At 41.8% G+C, this 13,364-nt stretch overlaps 1 protein-coding gene across 1 annotated transcript in view; it reads right to left on the bottom strand.

Moving 5' to 3' along the window:
* Positions 1 to 13,364, bottom strand: part of kiaa1522 (KIAA1522 ortholog) — a 37,731-nt gene that overhangs the window by 22,270 nt on the left and 2,097 nt on the right. The gene's annotated exons all lie outside the window — the stretch shown is intronic.

The raw sequence follows: 13,364 nt of genomic DNA, 5'->3' as shown, positions 1-13,364 counted from the left end.
TCACCTTTAGGGCTGCTATCAGTAGGGCTCCTTAGCGATTCATCTATCTTGATTCATTTGATCAATTAGTTGTATGAAACGTCAAGAGGAGCCAGACGAGCCCAAAGTAAATAGCTTGTTTTGGGTGGCCCAACAGTCCAAAAACCAAAAAAGATTTAGTTTACTATCATATAAGATAAAAACAAGAAGCAAATGCTCATAATTCAGAATCTAGAACCAGCATTGTTGCCTGAAAAAGGACTGAAACAATGAATCGATTATCAAAATGGTTAATTGTTGCACCTCTAATCACCTACAGAGCTAGTATAGAAGTTAGCCAACAGTTGCCTATTCTCACATGTAACAGACTTGGAGCAACATTGAGCTTAGAAATTCATTGGGAATCATGTTTTTGGCCTCCTGACATACATAAGTCCAATATTAACTCTTCTTTAGCTCTATTTTTTGGTGTCCATTAACTACTGAGGGAAATATCTGGATCTTCAGTTGCTTAATACACTATGTTCAAGTTCAAGAGGTAACCTTGAAAACAAGGTTGAGAACAGTTTACTGGCCCAAAAAAACAAAACAATGATCCAAAAGAGATCAAAGTGCTCATAGGACTGAGAAAGCTGCAGAGTCAGGTGATAATTCTTCATTCTCCTCTTTCAAGTGATCCATTTGATCCATTCTTAATATAGACATATTGATTAGTGCAGCTTGGAGGACCCAGGGCTGAGAAGTCTTGCTGCTGTCACATTCATACATCCTCCTGTAGAGTGATGTGATCAGTGATTCAGGGAATGGCAGAAGCCAATGGGAAGCAAATGGTAAAGGGAAAAAAACCCATGGTTGACCTTGACCAAAAACACAAAAATAGCCAGACGCTCAATGTGTGACATCCAGTCGGCGACATAAACAACCTGTCAGGTATTGTGAAGGGCACAAGGTAGGGTTTCTGGTTTGGAAAATGGCCAAAACCACAGAGATGACACATATTTCGGGAGCACACAGTGAGGATCTACAGTAGCCACTGAGTTCATCTCCTGCATGTTTCATCATCCTGCTACACTGAAAAACTGTGTTACTGCAGCACTGAGACACCATATACTACACGGTTGCTGCCTTTACTGTAGCTGTAATCCATTAGATATGGTTTACTGGCATATAAATAAAGCAAACAACTTTCAGGAATATTGCATCAACATGGCTGCAAATAAACATGTGTGCAAAGAGTTATACAATGCTCTCTTTCCCTCTTTCTCTTGCTCAATCATGGTTTATTTTCAGGAAAGCAAGAAGCAGTTGCAATCACCTCAAAAAAACAGGAATTGAGCCTCATTTCAACATATTCTGAGAAGTTGGGTGTTTGCGTGCTGGATGGGTGCCCATGCGTAAGGAAATCGTCTGGAATGTTGGAATGCATTCACACCCCAACTTTCTGAATAAACTGCCCATGAATGAGGCGGTGAACGCAGGAGAACAGAAGACGACAATCACACACCCGCCCACACAGACATCGGCCACCCTGAGAGAAAATGAGACCAAGATGTGTTCGGGCACACAATTGTTACTTAGTACGAGAGCAGCCCATCACTTCTGTACACACACACTCACACCACGTTGATGTTTTGATGAGAGAGGCTTCCTTAAAACTGCCCTGTCTTGTTTTAGCTTGGTGGCTGGATGCATACCTCCGGACCATTAACAAACTGGGTTCAGCAGGGTCAGCTGTTACCTTGGAAACCAGAAGCATCTGGGTCCAATGACAGAGACATATCACATGTCCAGATAGAGGCTCTGGATGGCTGAATTGATCCACCCGGACCAAAATGAAATGTCTCAAAATCTGGACTTCAGTATGAAACTCTGGGTCATTTACAGTTGTTTTTTTTCTTTTGATTAATGAGCATAATCCCTGTCAAATAAATAAAAATAAATCTTCTGACTGCAAACAGAGAACACACCAAAAAGAATGGAAGTCTTTTGAGAATTGACGAGTCTTGGCCTGACTGTTATTGTTGTTTGGTTCCGGCTAATGTTGCTCATATTTCATGCTGCCTAATAACCCAAGCAGATAAATGCATTGGGTAAGAGTCTAAATGCATCAACTAACCAACTAATGGCCACATAACCGTGACAGCTGTCTAACGAAGCTGCTGCAAAGATCTTGCAGGTACAACTCTTTAGATGTAAAAACAAGAGTAAATAATTGCCATGCTGACTCTCAACCTTTTAGATTTGGTACATTATTGTTTGCCTGAAGTATTAAAAAAGATTCCAAGCCAGTAAGATGATGGAAGACAAAATGAAACCATGTGTAGGCTTACATTCATCAGATTCAGTTCAGCCTTAGAGATTTCTTATGGGTTTATAGAGGAATATGGGTTGTATATAGGAGTGAACAGGCTGTCATTACTGGGGTGGCAACTCACTTTTTTAACAGCTTTTACTTGGAAATCCTGTCAAACCTGTTACATGTTAAAAATGCAGTCATAAATTTCTATTAAAATAAAGGTTAGAATCTACAAAACTTGACACTGATGACCATCTTGCCAAAACAAGTCAAACAACAGCAAAAGTGAAAGAGAAAAAGAAAGTTAGATATGGGTCAAATTTGGGTGTGATGAGTACTTTTTAAAAAATCTAAAGTTGGTTTTGTATACGGGCTAGTAGAAGAAAGATGGGATAAACATTAACAAAAAGTTGAATAAAAAATTCTCCCGGATGAGGACAGAAAACAGTAAACACTTGAGAAACAGAAATTATCCACAGTGAAAACCTTGTGAGAGACAAATCTCAGAGGCCGAGCATTATCTGACAATCTGCCTGTGTCAGTGTGAGCTCGTGTAAAACCTGTTTGTCTGGTACATTTTCTTGCTTCAGGGACTGTTAACAAGGACAATGATCAGCGTGGGACAGACTAAGCTCAGTTTTCCACTGCAGGTATAGTGGTCCGGCAATAACAAGTCACAGAAGCATAAAATAACAAACTTCCGTAACCCCAAGATCACACCCACACACATGCAGTGGCAGTGGTGTGGAAAACAGCAAAAAATTGTGTATTTAAACTTAAATCTAAAGCCATCTGTTAACCTATTCATCAACTCTTGCCCACATACACACAACCTTTTCTGCACACTTGTGCAATAAGCAGGAAGGCTTGAAGCTGACTAAGGTGAAGTCAGCATGGGAATATGGTCACCTTGCACCTAAAAAGCTTACTGTAGGAGCTAATTCACACGCACATGACCACGCAAAAACACACAGTTTCAGCCCTTTTGCAACATTAAAAACAAGTCAGATTTTACTAATGAAGCACTCCTTTGCCAGTTGTCAGTCTTTCAAACACAGGACTGTAAATGAACAGTGATGACGACTCACATCTTGGTATTCTGCTCTTCTCTTACCTGTTTTCGGCTTGTCCGGACGTCCAAACAGCCAGAAGCCTTTCGGTTTTTCCCGGCTGGGAGTTAGGGATGGTGATGGAGGTGCTGAGAAGTTGCAGTCTGTCTGGACCTTCTTCTTCTTCTGGATGCTATTCCCCATTTTGGGGCAGTCCTTAAGCCCCTAAAGAGGGTCTACCATCTCGTTGTCTTGTAACATCACATCTATATTCCTTCTCTCAAGAGCTGAGTCGAAGCCAATAACGCGCTCCTGTATCCTTGTGGTCAAATCATTCCTGCTGACACACACACACACACACACACACACACCGCAGTATGTGTGCTAAAGACCTACTGACACCATTCCTATAAGACAAACACACTCCAGCTCTGAGACTAGCGCACAAACAGATCCAGAAGAAAAAAGCACAACACTCAAATCAGTCCTGTTCTCCGAGCTGACACACTTCCATTTCCACAGAAGCAACGGCAGCATCCAACACACTGACAAGCTCACTACAAAGTGTGTGTATGCATGCATGTGTGGAAGGACTGCGTGTGTGCGCAAGTGCCCCTCCCACTCTCTGCTTCTGTGATCGCTGTGCTCCCAAAGCTGAGCATTCACACAGCTGAGAAATTTCAGTGCTGGAGTGGAGGGACAACACAAATGCACGGATATACACTCACATGCACGCACGCACGCACACACACACACACACACAGACAAACACACACACTTATCTCCATCATATAGCCGATTAAATGATTCACACACCTTTCTCTAGTGGGATAATGAACACACTTCAGCTGTGTAGCTCTCCTAATTCCCTCTTTAGAGAGGGGTGAACAGTTGTCATTAATGTAAAGCTTTATGAGCATAGCTGACAGATCCTGTTAACACAATGGTGATAGAGGAAACGCAGATACACACACACACACACACACATACACACACACTACTGGCTCAAAATGACTAACAAAAAGGGAATAAACGCTAAGATAAAGGCAAACTAGATGCTCAATAATTCAGTTGATCTTCACCGGTGCAGCTCCTCCCTCTGGCACCTTTTGAAATTCCTCACAAAATACACACACACACACACACACATTGTAACATACACATGCACATGCCAACCCACATAAAAAGCAGAAAGAGCAAAGTACGTGCCAGTCAACTGGTCACAGAGATCAAAGCTTGTATTGAGATGAGAACATTCCTGCTATGCTTAGAGGAAATACAGATGCTGATCCAGATGGGTGAGTTACAGAAACAGAAATGATGAGGAGTTCCAGAGAGGCAGCATTTCTTACAGTAACCAGAGCACGGTGATGCGAGCCAACAAGCAAAAGACACTGACTCCTCAAGTCTTTACTGTAACTTCTCATCTTCCTCATTGCTAATGTTCTGCTTCCCCTCCACCTCCTCCCATCTCCTACAATCCCTGCTGAAGTATCTAAAGAGGCGCACAGACTGGATGTGATGACGTAAGTCAAGTCAACAGATTCAATTCATTTTCTATTGAAAGCAGGAAATTTGTTTGCACGGTGCATGATGGGTATGGCACTGCAAGTTGACGGACCATTGGTTGTATCTGTATTTGCATAAACACGCCTCAACCTAAACTTTATGCAAATGAATCTGGCTAGCACAACACTCTTGGCTCACAGTACTCATATCAATCTGTCAAACTAGGTAGTGCTGATCAATTGTGATAATATATATACACTGTATTGCCTATTTCTCACCACAAATGTTTTCAGAAACATATTTTAGTTACTATTTAGCTGTAAGAAGTGAAGGTTTTTAACCGGACTGCCTTTTTCCTGCTTGAAAATGAACGACCCAAAACCAAGCAGCACCCAACTCACAGTATGTTTATCCATTCAGCTGCAGCTTTTCCATGGTGAGCAACGTCTTTTATTTGGATAGAAGAAAGCGCTCCATCATGACCATTGAGGAAACAGCACCGCCCACCAGCTGGATGTTTAGTGGTCCAGTGCATCCAGATGTGTACTCTCTTTAAGGTGGTTTGCATGCAGCATAATAGTGTCTGTGTGTACCATGTTAACTTAGCAATGTTGCTGTGGCTAATCAGGGTCTGTCCCACATTGATGATGTGAAGACCTTTGCCATCAACTTGATGCATGCGACGCTGCTCCCAGAGCCTGCAGATCAATACAACTCCTCCAGAACGAGGTCACAGAGAGAGAGAGACGTGGAAGAAGAGAAATGACATTAACAATATCAGCATGAAGCACGCTGCTCGCATCACGTGAAACTGAGGTTCCTCATAGGAGCAAAATGGTAGAAAGCGGGAGGGGAAAGGGGAAGAGAGAGGGCGATGATGAAGAGCAAGGAAATTAAACCTCACACACTTCTCGTCATAAGTCACCCTGATCACGTTTTCTCCTGCTCCTTCCATCTTATGTGTGGAGGAGTGCTGGAAGATAAAAAAGCCACCAATAAAAAGCAGATTTACAGGGGGGGGGGGGGGGGGGGGGGGGGGTAAGGGGAGAAGCTGTTGGACTGCTTAAGAATTTATAATCCCTCATTTTTTCAGGAGGAGGAATCAATTTGGTGCCTAAAGAGCTTCAGGAGTCACTAGGATTTCCCAAATATGAATATAAACACTCACAGTGTGCTGTATTTGTATAACTGTATATGTATGAGAGAAAGCAGGAGATGTCAGCGTATGACATCACTCAAGCTCCTCATTGCAGGGTGTAAAAGGATCTGCAATAAAATGCTCAGAGAGAAATGTTGCCTCTTAATGCAACCCCACCACAACCACACCCAGTACATTTGTGCTGGTAAGAGTACTCCGAGCTCACTATCTCATCTGTCATACAGCAATGAGAGTGCACTTAGCGTGTGTCTCTGTGTGTGTGTGTGAGCGCTCTGTACCCTGCCTTCACCTATGAGCTGCAATACAACATGCCAAACATGCCCTAGATACATTTAAATATGAGCGTGATCAAAGGTTGTGTCATTGTCAAGAGAGATTTTGGGTTTTGACAGCTGCAGGGAACTCAAAGGAGAGCAAAGTGAGACCGTGTGTGATGCATGTACGTGTACATTAAAGGACATTTGTGTGGAGGAATGCTGTTGTCAGGGAGTAGTCGTCAGGGGAAGTGGTTGTCAGGGTGACCATTGCCAGGGCAGTGAGATAGAATGAGTGAATTTACCTTTCTGAATGTTTTTGTGTGTATCACAGTGTGCGTGTGTGTGTACTCAAGACTTGAGAAATTGCTGACAGTGGTCTGAATTAATAAGAAAAAGAAAGAAGAAGCCTAGCAGTCATTGTAGATTGGCCAATATGACCTTGATCTATTCTTCTTGGTAGAAGTCTTTACAGCTCTATCTCCACATCCAATAAATCAGCCCACATCAGCCCAGCACTCCCATCTTGTGGCAAGGTAATGCTATCACAAAACCCCCCCACATAAGACACAGTAGCATTAATGTAAAGCAAAACTGGGTCAAGCCAATATCATCCAGTTGCAAAGCTACTTCACAAGCAATTTAAAATATGACCCTGCACTTCCAGTTCAACCTGCATCGGCCCATCAGAGAGCAAAGAAACAGCAGCAGCATTTTACCACCACATGTTGACATGCTAATCTGCGTAAACTACAGGCTGTCATTACTTGGCAATGAATGTTACAAATGCAGTTTTTACAAATGTCTTTCTCTCCTAATGTGTATGTTGACTGCAGTGTAATTTCTACTGAATTCGGGGAAAACTACACACTTCCTTGAATGTGTTCTCTGCCCACTTGGTCCAAATTTTATTTCATTAATTAGTGAGCTTTAGAGATGCTAGTAGACAGAGCTAGGCTAACTGTTTCTTTATGCTAAGCTAAGCTAACCATCTGCAGGCTACTACCTTATGTTTACAGCACAAAGACAAGAGTGGTATCAATCTTCTCATCTAAGACTCTAAACTAAAAGTGCGGGCCTTTTGTTACGTGCTTTCTGGCAGTGAGAGTAATTACAAATTTATCATAGGCTCTACCATAGTCTACTACGTAGCCACCTTTGCGGCTGTAAAACAGTGGCTTAGTTGTTTTGAGCTTCACACAACTCTAACAAAATGATTCGTTTCACTTACAGAATTTGATCTGTTTGGTCTGATAACATTTGGAAAGTCTAGAGGAACCGATTCAATTATTTTGCCCCTCTTCAAGTTAGCAGAGAGATAACCAGAAGTTAGCCAACTTTGCCGGCAGAGGTGTGCATTCATCAGACCAGCGTGGGAAAGTCAAACCTGACACCAGATTAAAAACTGTTATACTGTCAAATACAGAGATATTTATCTGGAGGTGATCAGCTTAATCAGCATTGTGTGAACTCATTTGGCAAGGGTTTGAATGTAACAGAAGTTCATTTATATATAATAAGTAAAAGTTACTATAAATGACTACGACAAAAAAACTAAATACATCAATGCTATAACTAGCTATAACACTCATTTCCTGCAGATGGGGCAAATATTTAACTGAAACAGCTATTACAATCTTTGTTTGTAGGTGGTGACAACGGCAAGTCTCAGTGCTGCTCTTACTAGAATTTCCTTTCAGTGATGGCATGTGGATGAAATTGCAGAATAGTTCTGGTGAATAATCTGCTAAGTATAGATACGCGACTTTAAAACTGTGATGATCAATCACAGTGTAGCATTTCAACTTAAATCAGAGGCAAACAAGAGATTAAGTGACATTGGTCAGTGTTCCAAATGTTTTACCCAGCTCAAAACATCAACATATATGGCTCTAAATATCACTTTGCTCAAGACTTCCTGAATTCCTCAGCTGCTCTGTCATCATCTGGTCTATTCTTCTCTTTGCAAAGGGGGAAAAAAAACTAGAAAGAGAGAGTAGGCAGCTGGATCAGGTAGTGTTCAAGTAGACAGTGTTCAACAGGTGTATCCATTACTACAGGTTACATAACAGGAGCCACACACACGCACACAAAGAGAAACACACATGCACACAAAGTCTTGAGGGTAAATCAGTTGTATATCCTTGTGTATCAGACTCCCACTCCCTTAGTCCCACGCTGATGTCTTCCAGCTGCTTCCCCACCACATCAAACACACCCCATGTCCTATAAAACAAGCCATTAGCTCTTATTCCATAAACAAATACCTCATTTTAGTAACCCCTTCCTACATATGTATATGTCTGCAGTACTGCAATGTGCATAAAGAGTATGTGTGCATGACCCTAATATAACCATATAAAATCTATTAAAAGATATGTTATTAGCTACAGAATAGATTCAAAAACACATTATCATAAGTGATGATAAGGACACAGTAATTTTCTGAAGAGTGTACAATGTGAAATTAAACTTGATTAACAGAGTTGTCATTAGCGGGGAGTGGGAGAGTTGTGACCTCAATTCTTGCTATACTCTGCCATTCCTTTAATGTTATCTGCATCCCCTTTTCTTTCCTCTGCTATGCTTCTCTGCATCCCGCTATAGCTACTGCACGTCCTCGCATTAAATGTGACCCCGAAAAGACGATTAATGTGTCTCTCCGACATCATAGTCAGACCCTATTGCTGCCCCTACACTATTGCTGCCACAGTACTGCACGCCTAACAATGCCGTTGCCTGGGAGACGTTTACCTCACTGCTGTAGCTTTAGGTCTGCAGTGATGAATGAGGTTTGGAGGTGTATCTGCTTACCCAGGTAAAATTACATCTCTCATCAAAGACTGTGTGTGTGTGTGTGAGTGAGCGGTGAAAGATGTTTGCAGGGGGACATTGTGCTGCTGCATTAAACTTTCACACTCCTTCCTCTGTGCCGCACGCCTTTCTCTGCCCTCCACTCCCTCCGGCCTGTCAAACTGTATTAAAGCAGACCTGAGTTGTAGCCTGTAATAGAGCTAAGGCAATGTTCTCCATGTAATGAGATGTTTGCTCTTCAATTACTCTGCTAGGTCTGTAATCTGCATTATAGTTTGTGAAACTACACACCCTGAGTGTTTTGTGATGTGGCAGTCACACACACACACACACACACACACACACACACACACACACACACACACACACACACACACACACACACACACACACACACACACACACACACACACACACAGTTTCAAACACCCTGATAAAGAAAACAATCAAGCAGAGATTGGGTTTAATTACAAACAGATTAACAAGGCCTGTGTTTGTGACAGAATAAAAAATTCTCTCACATACACACACACACGGTTTCACACATGTAGACAAACAATGACTACACACATGGGCGGACACACACGTGGAATCCCAGGGATTGTGCAGAATGACCTCACCGCTCAAACAGCCAGCAGCTGAAGATGGGCTGCGTTGGACAAAGCAGGTAGTTGCGTGGGGCTCTGTGCGTTCTTGTGTGTGTGTGTGTGTGTGTGTTTGGAGGTGATGTAATGAGTGCTGGCGCTGGGTTGGAGCCGCCCTAAGCCTAGCAATATGCCTCTGACACACAAACACAGAGATACCCTCTGATACAGGGTTGCACTCGGTCGCACAACCTCACACACGGCGCTGCAAACGTCCGCGCACACTGGTTACACAATAATAAGCAGTGAAGATCAACAGCGGTGCAGAAGAGAGGCTGTGAAGCAATCTGACAAGCAAATCAAAAACAGTAATATAAAGTAATGGGTAGAAACTGCAAAAAACCTGAGAGAGAAAGACAGATATGTGTTTGTGTGTGTCTGTGTGTGTCTGTGTGTGTGTGTGTGTGTGTGCTGAGAGGTTGCTCTAATTAAAAAAGCATTGAGAGAGTGTTCCCTGAGAGTCCTCTCAAGGCTGAATGGGGCTTTGTGATTTGTTGTAATCTCTCCTCTCCATCGCATAACTCTAGGCCCAATCCAGCAACCAGGCTGCCAAGCACGCGCACATGCACGCTAACAAACCCTAACGCACACACTGACACGCCGCTCTGATACAAGGCTCTCAGGAATTCAGCACATCAAAGAATGTTTTTTTTTTTTTATAGAAGAGGAATCTCTGTAAATTATAGCCGGCAGACAGAGATGGACTGCAGAGCTCTGGATCAAAAACCAGCAGATCTGAGCCAGTCATGCATGGATGATACAGCCAATGTAAATCTACCAACAAAGACAGATTACACTGAGAGCTGCATGGATGTAAACCATCAGGGTGAATACATACAGATGAAAACAGGAGGGATTCACTTTCCATTTATTGTTATCTATGATGGGTGGACAGATGGTCTTAACAAGATTGTTCCTATGTGTCAAATGTCCAATACAACAAATACACTTAAATTTGGCTATCACTAATCTAGAATATATAGAAATGATTTATGGGACCATTTGCAGTCTTTTGGATAATTTTTACACACACAACAGACATTTTACACTGATAATCTAGACATTTAGATCTAATGGTGGAAACTAAATATAGTGTGATTTCAGACAAAGCTTATGTCAGTAAGTGGAGTTAATTCCACTTGTTTCCATTTCATATCATATCATTTTGGTGAAAGAGGTGACAGCAGCTGAAATAAGCTCTTGTTCAGTTCTTCAATGAAATGAAATAGTATATAAGTGACTTATTTTTTATACATAATGTATTAGAGATGTAATATGACACTACATAAGAAATTGATTCTTTTGCTTTTTAAATGGGTAATAACATAAAGTGGCTTGTGTGATACCTTACACACACAAATGCACACATGTTAATAATAGTAATGCAATAACAATATAATGGATGTACAGTATCTTTTAAAGCTATATTGAAAATGTGTGTGTATGTGTTTGTGTGCATGTGTTTGTGTCATGCTTGCACAAACTAATGTCTTTGTCTTTGTCAGGTTGGTGAAGTCACCCAGCAAGTTCAAGAAGAATGAACCTCAGCAATAAAAAGATAAACAGTACACCAATTATTTACTGGTGAGAAAAAAGGTTTCTCACCTTCTCTGTATGAGACAAAGTGCCAAAGAAAACAGGACAGACCAAACTTAACAATTAGCTCACGCACACAGGTGAGCCAGAAAGCAACACGATGAGCATGTTATTGAAAAAAAGAACAAATCTTTCTGTCAAACAGAATCAATGTGCCTTTTGTTCAAATAATGTGGGACTCAGACTACAGATGTCCTCTGTTTGTTGACAGCAGGTTCACTTGGACAAGTTTCAGACAATTATTCACATGATTGGCCATTGTAGAATCCACAACAGAACAGGTGATGGCACCCTTTCTACCTTTCTCTTCTCTGATGTCACACCTTTTCCTCTTTCAAATGAAACATCCTTCCTCAGCTTCTGTTGCCTATCTACTGGAAAATACCCAAACAATGCAGGAAATGCAGGAATTAGCAAAAACTTTACAACGCTTTATGTCTAGGCCACTTTTGAAGCAACGATTTCTGTCTTGGTTGAGAGTGCATGACTATCTGCAATCTGCTTCTTGGACATGCTTAACAGTGGTTCTCCTCTGTCTTTAAAATCAGGAAAATCCCATGGAAATGGCACAAAACAACAACAACAAAAAAAGGTTCCCACACATCAGCCTAGACCATATCCCCTGTTGGGGAATTATTAGCCCTACTACGAGTTAATCTTTGGTTTCAAATGGAGTCACTGTCTGTTACCCATCCAGTATTCATAGTTCCCATAGACCCTACAAGACCACAATGTAAGGCATAATAAGGGATCATGGAAGTCCCTTTTAGGCGGAACGAGCACAAAAACCACAAAGGCACCCAACCAAAGAACTGAAAAGACAGTGAATTTGGATTTCCAAGAGTTGTTGGATGGTTACTACAATGACACGCACACACACGCACACGCCCCCCCCCCACACACACACATGTACGCGCACTTCAATGACAGAAGAGAAAGAGATGGCTTTAGAGGTTGAACAAAAACAGGAAGTGGGGACTGTGGGTAATCTCTGAGCTGCCGACCAAGCAAACGCATCAGTAAACAGAAAAAGGGATTAGACCACTGTGTCGGTCTACGTGTGCGTGTGTGTATGTGCGTGTCACCAGATGAGGTTATAAATGTACAGACTGATGTCCTGACGATAACAATATCTCTCTTAACTTTCCATCGTAATCCAAAAGTCAACACTTTTCTTAATCAGAAACATGTTGACCGTACAGTCTACCATCATGACAGACAACACAAAACAAGATTATACAGTCAGGCTGCCAAACGAGCACAGCACGACCTCAAAACTCTGATGCTCAACTCACATGTACGTCGATGAGGAATATACATGCTGACAGAACTCCTACATGTGAGAGCAGGCACATGTCCCATCCCTGTCATCAGAGCCACCACACCCCCTTTTCAGTGAACACTGGCGCCAAACTGGACAAAACTATACAATTCCAAAGGACAACAAAAGAAGAGATCTGTGGTTTCAGGCCATCCACAGAGATGATGAAAATGGTAAATTGTGGGATATCTCCATGGCAAACACTTAATCACAGCTTATATGATGATGTTAAAGTAAAAAAAAACAATTGTTAAAAGTCGAAGTAGTCAATGTTGATGCTGCATTGAAAGGTCAGTACATAGAACATACTGAAAAGCAAAGGAAATCCACATTCAACGCCATTACCAGCTAGCTTGCTATCACTGCCGGCATCAAGCTGGCTTTTCCCATGATCCATTCAAGCATAGGTACCAAGTAAAACGGTTTCAACTGCCTGTTCCCTGATGTGATTTTAGGTCATGATTATCATTATAGTAATCTAAACCCTTTGCCCAAGTGGTGACCTGACGTGATGCAGGAAGCGTATTGTCTCCTTTCCAGTTGCCAGAGCTTCTGTGTTACTTGTGTTTTGGCATCTCAACCCTGTTAAATTGAGCTATATTCTTAATTACAGTGGCTTACAGTGGCTTAATTACAGATAACTAACATGCTGTTCAGATCTGGTGGTTACTTTAGCTTTGGAGTTAGCATTGATGCTCATCAAGGCCTGTTTCTTTAACCTTTTAACTGAAATAACTGTTTGC

This window comes from Scomber japonicus, chromosome 15 (assembly GCF_027409825.1).
Source record: "Scomber japonicus isolate fScoJap1 chromosome 15, fScoJap1.pri, whole genome shotgun sequence".
In the NCBI taxonomy this organism is placed as follows: domain Eukaryota; kingdom Metazoa; phylum Chordata; class Actinopteri; order Scombriformes; family Scombridae; genus Scomber; species Scomber japonicus.
The sequence above is the reverse complement of the archived record's forward strand: the minus strand, read 5'-3'. Positions and strand labels throughout refer to the sequence as shown.